This window comes from Carlito syrichta, unplaced genomic scaffold (genome assembly GCF_000164805.1).
Source record: "Carlito syrichta isolate Samal-C Ts95f unplaced genomic scaffold, Tarsius_syrichta-2.0.1 Scaffold43556, whole genome shotgun sequence".
In the NCBI taxonomy this organism is placed as follows: domain Eukaryota; kingdom Metazoa; phylum Chordata; class Mammalia; order Primates; family Tarsiidae; genus Carlito; species Carlito syrichta.
The window spans coordinates 103,088-111,438 of record NW_006987652.1 but is presented as its reverse complement, the minus strand read 5'-3'; positions in this window follow the sequence as shown (position 1 = coordinate 111,438).

Sequence of the window (8,351 nt, the reverse complement as noted above, 5' to 3'; positions counted from 1 at the left end):
AGCCAAGGAAAAAGGACCTTAGTAGCGCCACGGGGAAACATTTGTTCAAAAGAAAGACATAGGACACCCGAGGAACAACGAACCCAGGTGGAAGAACTGGCCGGGCGGGCTGCAAGGTCGGGGTCGGGGACAGACGCCACCTAGACTGTGCCGGGGAGGCCACGCAGCCACGCCAGAGCACTGGTGTGCCCCCCCCGGCCTACGAGGCCCTCCTGGCACAGCGCGAGCAGAGCGGGGGACACATGCAGACCCGTTTCCTTCCTAAGCAACGAGCCTTCACTTGACCCTGTTAACTGTCTAAGTGAACATATTTTAAGGCGACACAAAATGCAAACCATGTGTGAGAATTCTCATGTTACTGCCCAAGAGTCAGCTCTTCAGAAGTCATTTTCAGTTCTTCGCAAACCAACTACAATCTAATTGCTTGCTATTTGGGGCTGTGTTTCCTTGATGGCTGCACATTTCACGTCTAGCTTCCCCTTCAATACAGTACCAGTGCGCTTATCTTTCTTTATGGAGAGATTTTGATGAGTAGGGCTTTTTATGGCAAATATCTATGTAATGGAAAAATAAAATACTTCATTTGCTTATAGAGTATGATGAAAGATTTCCATCAAATAAGATTCTGATGAGGATAACCTATCTGTTATACAACATTACCAATATTAAGCAAGTTGCAGGAAAACAAAAAATTGATATTAGGCCATTATTATGATAATACAATGTGGATAATTACTTAATTAATTAAAATTAAAATGAGGTTAACTATTTCTATTCAGAAGCAGCATTCTCTTACCTAGAACAACATTCCCCAGAATGTATTTTGGCTAGCAGATATTACATAAAAGACAAGTTCTGGGGTCAAGTAAGTTTAGGAAATTCTTGGTTAAGCCAAGTTAATTCTTTGTTGCCAAACTTCTCAGAACTTTGCTGATCACTCCAGCATTGTGAACCCCTTTAAAGGAATCCAGTATAGGGTACATAAAATGTATCTGGCCCCAAAACAACCTTTTTTGCGGAACATTCTATAACCTATGGGTATGTCTAGGACATTATTGAGAATAACAGAAAAAATTTAAAATTTTAGAAATCAGCATATTATTTGAATAACATTAGAAACACAAATTTAATTCTCCCAGTTGTTTTCAGGTAGCTTGGAAAACAAGTCACAAAAAAGGAACTTTTGAAAGTTTCTAAAGTAATTATCAAATTTCTTATATATGATTATGTCACAGTAATTATGTTTAAAATTTTGTTCCTATCAGGGGAGTAACATATAGGTTAAAATGAAACATGATATCCAGGATTAGCTTTAAAATACTCTGAGGTCAGGCACGGTGGCTCAAGCCTATAATCCCAGCACTTTAGGAGGCCGAGGCAAGAGGATTGCCTGAGTTCAGGGGTTCGAGACTGGCCTGGGCGAATTGGCGAGACCTCATCTCTACAATAAATCCAAAAACAAGCCAGGCATGCTGCAGCTCCAGCTACTTGGAGGTGAACGATTGCCGGAGTCCAGCAGGTCAACGCTGGGGTAGCCACGAGCGTGCTACTGCACTCCAGCCTGGGCAACAGAGTGAGACTCCGACTCAAAAAAAATAAAATAAATACTTTGGCACTAAATAAATAAATATTTTATAAAGCAGGGAGGACACATAAAACAAGAGTGACTTGTGTAATCGTTAATAGAGGCACAGGTTATAATATTCTATTCTCATTACTTGTATGAATGGTTTTGAGAATTTATATTGAAAACCCAGAAAATCCTAGAATTTTTGTTGTCCGATTCCCCTCTATTTACCAATAACCCTGGATTCCAAACAGCAAAGCATCAGTTAAGCAGTTACTGGAGAAATTCTTCTACAAAATCTTAAAAGATTTTTAACACAAAGTAGAGGAATGTAGTCCAGGTAGGACACCTGAGCAAAGAAGAGCACAGAGTCCTTTACACAATCTTACTGGCACGTGCACAAAACAAGTTTTGTCCTTACCAACGTAGCCACGGTTGCTGTCATGCAATTTACCTTAATGCCATCGCTACATACCGCTCCCAAGTGATTTAGAGAAGCCACTTAATAGTTAAGAATGCATCGGTATCTCTCTTTAAGCCACAAGGTCGCACGAGTGCTCATGAGGCAAGGCTGCATGATCAGTCACTATCCTTTCTTTCTGTTCTTCATCAGTAAACTGGAGCCCAGCTCCAACCCACCATCCTGCAAGTGTGTTACTGCTCATTTATTTGTGGCCAGGTTAGGGCCAATGACTCAATACCCAAAGTAAATATCACTCATTTACTCATCAATCATTTGCAGATTTCTTGGGTATTCCACAATAGGAGATTGTCATTCATTAAACCACTAAGCAATAAACGTTAATTGTTGATGTTTGAAAAGTGTTTCACTGGCTGGGTGCCATGGCTCACTCCTGTAATCCAAGCACTTTGGGAGGTCCAGGCAGGTGGATTGCTTAAGGCCAGGAGTTCAAGACCAGCTTGGGCAACATAGCAAGACCTCATCTCTACCAAAAAAAAAAAATCAAGAAATTAGCCAGGTGTAGTGGTACACACCTTTAGTCCCAGCTACTTGGGAGCTGAGGCTGGAGGAATGCTTGAGCCCAGGAGGTCAAGGCTGTGGTGAGACATGATCATGCCGCTGCACTCCAGCCTGGACGACAGTGAGCCTCCAGCTTAAAAAAAAAAGTGTTTCATTGGCAAATAATTTTTAAAATATAACCTTTAAAAAGAACCACAGTCTGGAATAAGAATTGAATAAGTCACAAAATCAAAGATTTTCCTTAAAATCCATCAGAGCCGAGATGCAAAGAAACCTAAATAAACTAAATCCCCTATAAAGATGATGTCTTCCCCAAAAAGATGCAGAGCTGCTTTCACCTCTGAAGGAAGAAAAATTAACTTGTCCAAAAAAAGGAGTGTGGAAAAACCAGCCAAATGTTTAAGAGACTTCAGGGCTGCTGGCGTGAAGGGCGAGAAATCTGAGGAGCCCTGATCAAAGATTGGGCTCCACCCTGCTCCCAACACCCCCCCCCCCCCCCCCGTCTTCCCCCAGAGCTCCCACCTGGTGCTCGGCTGGGACAGAAAGGAGCCCTGGGAGAGCGAAGCGGCAGCTCGCTGGCAGCCAGGCGCAGGAAAAGGCTGGGGGACCCTGCCGAGAAGCATGAGCCTTCAGCACGCACAGAGCCGGGGCAGCAGGACAGAGAGTCCCCAGGACACGGAGAGGCGAGCGGAGTTCAAGGGCAAGGCCAACGCCCCACCTCCAGAGTCGGCAGCCGGGGCCAGCGGGCAATGGAATACTTAACCCACAAGGGCAGGAGAGGAGAAACAGGACAAGGGGCGGACAGGATAATGAAACAAGCACACCCAAAGGACAGACTTAAGCTGAGCCATATCAATAACAACACTGAATGTTCAGCACTCAACTGAAAGGAAAAACGGAACAAGTCAACAAGATTTTTAAAAACAACTATGTTGTTTATTATAAAGAGCACAGTAAACAGACACAGGCAAGCCGGAAGTAAAAATGGGGCGGAAAGATGCAGAACACACACCTTAGGCCAAGAAAGCTGGTGTGGCTTTCTTGGCATCTGGCAGTACAGACTTCAAGGCAAGTAGTATCCGCAGAGACAAGCAGAATCATTTCACGACGGGAAGAGGGTCAGGTTCGTTAAGAAGACAGAATAGCCCCAGTGTGTAGCAACTAATCATAGAACTCTAAGATACCCAAAGCAAAACTGACAAAAGAAACAAATCAGTAAGAATACGTACAGAAGATGCGAACAGCATTAACAGCATCATCGATCAATCTTACTTGACATTTTCTTTAGATCAGGTGAGTTTCATTCACCTGAGACTCCATTCTCCTGTGACCACCAGTCATTTGAAAATCATGTTCAAGAAAGTCAGCTCAGCCGGGCTCGGTGGTTCAGCCTGTCATCCCAGTACTTTGGGAGGCCGAGGTGAGCGGATTGCCTGAGCCCATGGGTTCAAGACCAGCCCGGGCAACTTGGTGAGAACTCGTCTCTATGATAAAAAATCAAAACATTAGCCGGGCGTGGTAGCACGCGCCTGTAGTTCCAGCTACTTGGAAGGCTGAGGTGGAAGGATCGCCTGAGTTCAGCAGGTAGATGCTGGGGTGGGAGTGGCCATGAGCGTGTCACTGCACTCCAGACTGGGCGACGGAATGAGACTCCAAATCAAAAAAAAAAAAAAGAGTTCCTAGCCAGGTTGATGCTTGTTATGGTTCGTTTCTGTTTTTTTGATTACAGCCATACTTCTTGGATGTGAAGCAGTATCTCACTGTGATTTTGATTTGCATTTCCCAGTGGTAATGATGTAGGGCATCTTTTCAAGTGCTTACTGATCACTTGTTTATCTTCTCTGGAGAAATGCCTGTTTAGGCTCTTGGTTCGTATTTTAATTCGATTCTTTTTATTATTGAGTTGTAAGAGTTCTTTATAGATTCTTTTTCAGTTGGAGTCTCAGTCGGTCACCCAGGCTGGAGTACAGTGGGGTACTCACGGCCACTGCAGCCTCAAACTGCTGGGCTCAGGTGATCCTTTTTTTTTTTTAATTTATTGTAGAGACAAAGTGTTGCCAAGTTGTCCAGGCTGGTCTCAAACCCATGGGCTCAGGCAATCCTCTCACCTCAGTCTCCCAAAGTGCTAGGATTACAGGCATGAGCCACCGCACCCAGCTAAGAGTTCTTTATATATTCCAGTACATGTCTCTTTTCAGATATATAATGTGTAAATATTTTCTTCCATCCTGCAGAGTGTCTTTTCATTTTTTGATGTTGTCCTTTGAAGCATAAACATTTTTAATTTTCATGGAGTTCAGTTTATCAATTTTGCTCTTTTGTGTCTGTGCTTTGGTGTCAAATCTGAAAAAGCATTGCCTAATCCAAAGTCATGAAGGTTTACACCTATGCTTTCCTCTACATTTTAGTTTCCTCTTTTCTATTTAGGCTTTAATCTATTTTGAGTTAATTTTTGTTGTGTTGGGGTATAACTTCATTATGTTGCATGTAGATATGCCCAGATACACATTTAAAGGTCACTATACCCAACAACTGCAGAATATACTTTCTTTTCATTCTAAAGAATAAACTACATGCTTGGTCATAAAACAAGTATCAAAACACTGAAAGGACTGAAATCATACAGTGTGTTAAATTAGAAATTAGTAACAATAATATCTGGAAAATCCTCAAACATTTGGAAATTGAGCAATACTTTTCCAAATAAAACAGAGATAAAGTAAATCACAAAGGAAACTAAACAGTATTTCTAATTGTATGATAATAAAAATTCAGCATGTTTATAGCTTTAAGTATTTACATTAGAAAAGCAAAAAAGTATGAAAAAAATCTTAGCTTCCACTTTATGAACTAGAAAAATAAAAGCAAGTAATAGTCCAGGGAATATTTAGTATCTGAAACTTCGCACTTGAATAGATAGATATAGACAAACAGAAGACAATCCCAAAGAGGCACCGGTTACTTGGAGATGATACTGTACTTCCATATAATTTTGATATGCAAAATTATTTTCTTGGTTGAGACTATGTTACTTTTTTTAATAAGAATATAGCAATGCTAGCAAGATTAGGACATTAAAACAACCTAGAACAAAATACAAAGCACGTGCCATACTAAACATGACTATGAAAATAATCACCTTCTTGAGTTCAAGGAAGGAGATGAAAATTCTCATTAAAAGGAACTTAAGAAACAGATCAACCAAAAGCAATATGTGACCCTTGTTTGACTCCTGATTAGAACAAACCAACTGTAAGAAATATCATGAGACCATCCAGAAAATTATAACACTAACTGTATATTTTATGGTTTTCTTTTGTTTTGGGGTTTTTTTTGAGTTGGAGTCTCACTCTGTCGCCCAGACTGATGGCCCGCTCCCGGCCACCGCAGCCTCGCCTGCTGGGCTCCGGCGATCCTTCCGCCTCAGCCTTCCAAGTAGCCAGAATTACAGGCATGTGCTACCACACCCGGCTGATTTTTTGATTTATTGTAGAGATGAGGTCTCGCTGCCCAGGCGGGTCTCGAACCCGCGGGCTCAGGCATTCCACTCACCTCAGCCTCCCAAAGGCGCGGGATTACTGGCTGAGCCACCGAGCCCGGCTTTATTTTATGGTTTTAAGAGAATTTTTAGATTTGTAGGCATCAGAACAGAACTGTGATTTTTTTCAAAGTCCTTATCTTTTAGAAATACATATTAATCATTTGTTGTCTAATAGGTACTAATAATACACACATAATCACTCATGTAAGGATTTCTGTACTTCCGGAACAAATCGCTTTTGAATTGGTTTGATGAAACAACACGACACCCAGGATGCACTTCAAAACAACCCAGTGGTGGGAAGGGGGAAAAAGGGCTGGTGACAGTCTAGGAGCAACAAGGCTGGTCACGTGAGGACCCTTTCTGAAGCTGGGTGCTGCGTACATGGGATTCGTTACACTGGTCTTTCCATGTATACTTCTGAACTTTCCCTCATAAAAAGTTCTTTTGGGGCTGGGCTCGGTGGCTCAGCCTGTCATCCCAGCACTTTGGGAGGCTGAGGCGAGTAGACTGCCTGAGTCCGTGGGTTCGAGACCCACCTGGGCAACTTGGCGAGACCGCGTCTCTACAATCAATCAAAAATTAGCTGGGTGTGGTAGCGCATGCCTGTAGTTCCGGCTACTCGGAAGGCTGAGGCGGAAGGATCGCTGGAACCCAGCAAGTTGAGGCTGCAGTGGCTGGGCGCATGCCACTGCACTCCAGTCTGGGCAGCAGAGAAAGACTCTAACTCAAAAAAAGTTCTTTTTGTATAAAAAAAAGAACAAAAGGTAACCAAAGGCAGTTCATCAGCTAATTAGAGTTAAGTTGGGGCAGTGAGGTCCTGAAGGGCTTAAAAACTGTATTGAAACTCCAGATAAAGTCCTTGAGACACTTTGCCGACTCATTACAATGTGAAATCTCAGCTGGTACTCGAGGATACTGGACAACTCAGTCCAGAGAAATTAAGTCTGATTACATTCAAGTTAGCTTTTTTGTTATCACTGCTCCATACGGAACTGGATCCATGAGGAGAAAAGATACAATAAAATAGCCCTACTGAGATTCAGAAGACCCTTAATAAGCAAAGTCGCTGGCACTGAGGACTTTGTGACTCAGCAAGGGAATGAGCTAAAGACATTTCATTTCTGGGGCAAGGAGAAGGTCTCTCTTTTTTTTTTTTCCAGTTGGAGTTCTACTCCATCACCCGGGCGGAATGCAGTGGCACATTCACAGCCACCCCAGCGTCGACCTGCTGGGCTCCGGCGATCCTTCCGCCTCAACCTTCCAAGGAGCCACAACTGCAGGTTTGCACTGCCACGCCGGCTAATTTTTGATTTATTGTAGAGACGAGGTCTCGCCAAGTTGCCCGGACGGGTCTCGAACCTGCGAGTGCAGGCAATCCACTCGCCTCGATGACAGGCTGAGCCACTGAGCCCGGCCTGAAGAGAGTCTTCTTAAAGGAACAGTTTTAAAATACTACATCCGTTAAGGCAGGAAACAAAAGGAATTAGCATTACTTTCCACATAAAGAGCACAGAGCAAAACGTTCCACACTTTTCAGGAAATGAAACAATGTAACAGACAAGCAGCAAAAATTAATTTTCTGAAAAGTGAACGAAGCCTTGACCAATTCTTCATAAAAATGGCCCCATTCCTTCTGTGCCTAACTGGGGGCGCTGTTACCCTCACCCTAGTTTCCGGAAATAATAAAATACTAATTTATATTTTTAGACTTGGATAAATGTTAAAGCCCAACTTTCACATTGTATAAAAACGTCAACTCAGCTTTTTAGGTTATACACTTGAAAAGTTTCTGCCATGGCCACCAAAAAAGTGAAAGAAGAGAAAGAAAGACATTGTCTCCATGATAATCATATGAAGCTTGCCACCCAAGAAATGTGTAATAAATGGATGTTAAGCTGAGCATTCCTTTCCTTGTGTTACATGCAAAGCACCTCTTAAGATGAGAGGAAGCTCTCAGTTATCTTGCTTCCCCCACACAGAGCAATTTCATACCTTGCCTGTCTGTCCTCCCCACTGGCTGTGAGCTTCTCCAGGGCAAGGAACCGAACCGTCGCCACCTCTGTATTCCTACAGCAGCACAGAGCCGGGCACAGTCGTATCTTTTGTTAGATAAAAGCACCTCAGGCAAAAGAGATGTAGGTAAAATGGCAGACTGGATAGTCTGAAGTTTCCTCTAACAATGCATGAGGGGGAAAAAAGGAAAATTTTTCAGGAAAAAGAAATAGAAATTCAGCGAAAAAAGCAGAAGATGCAGTGTG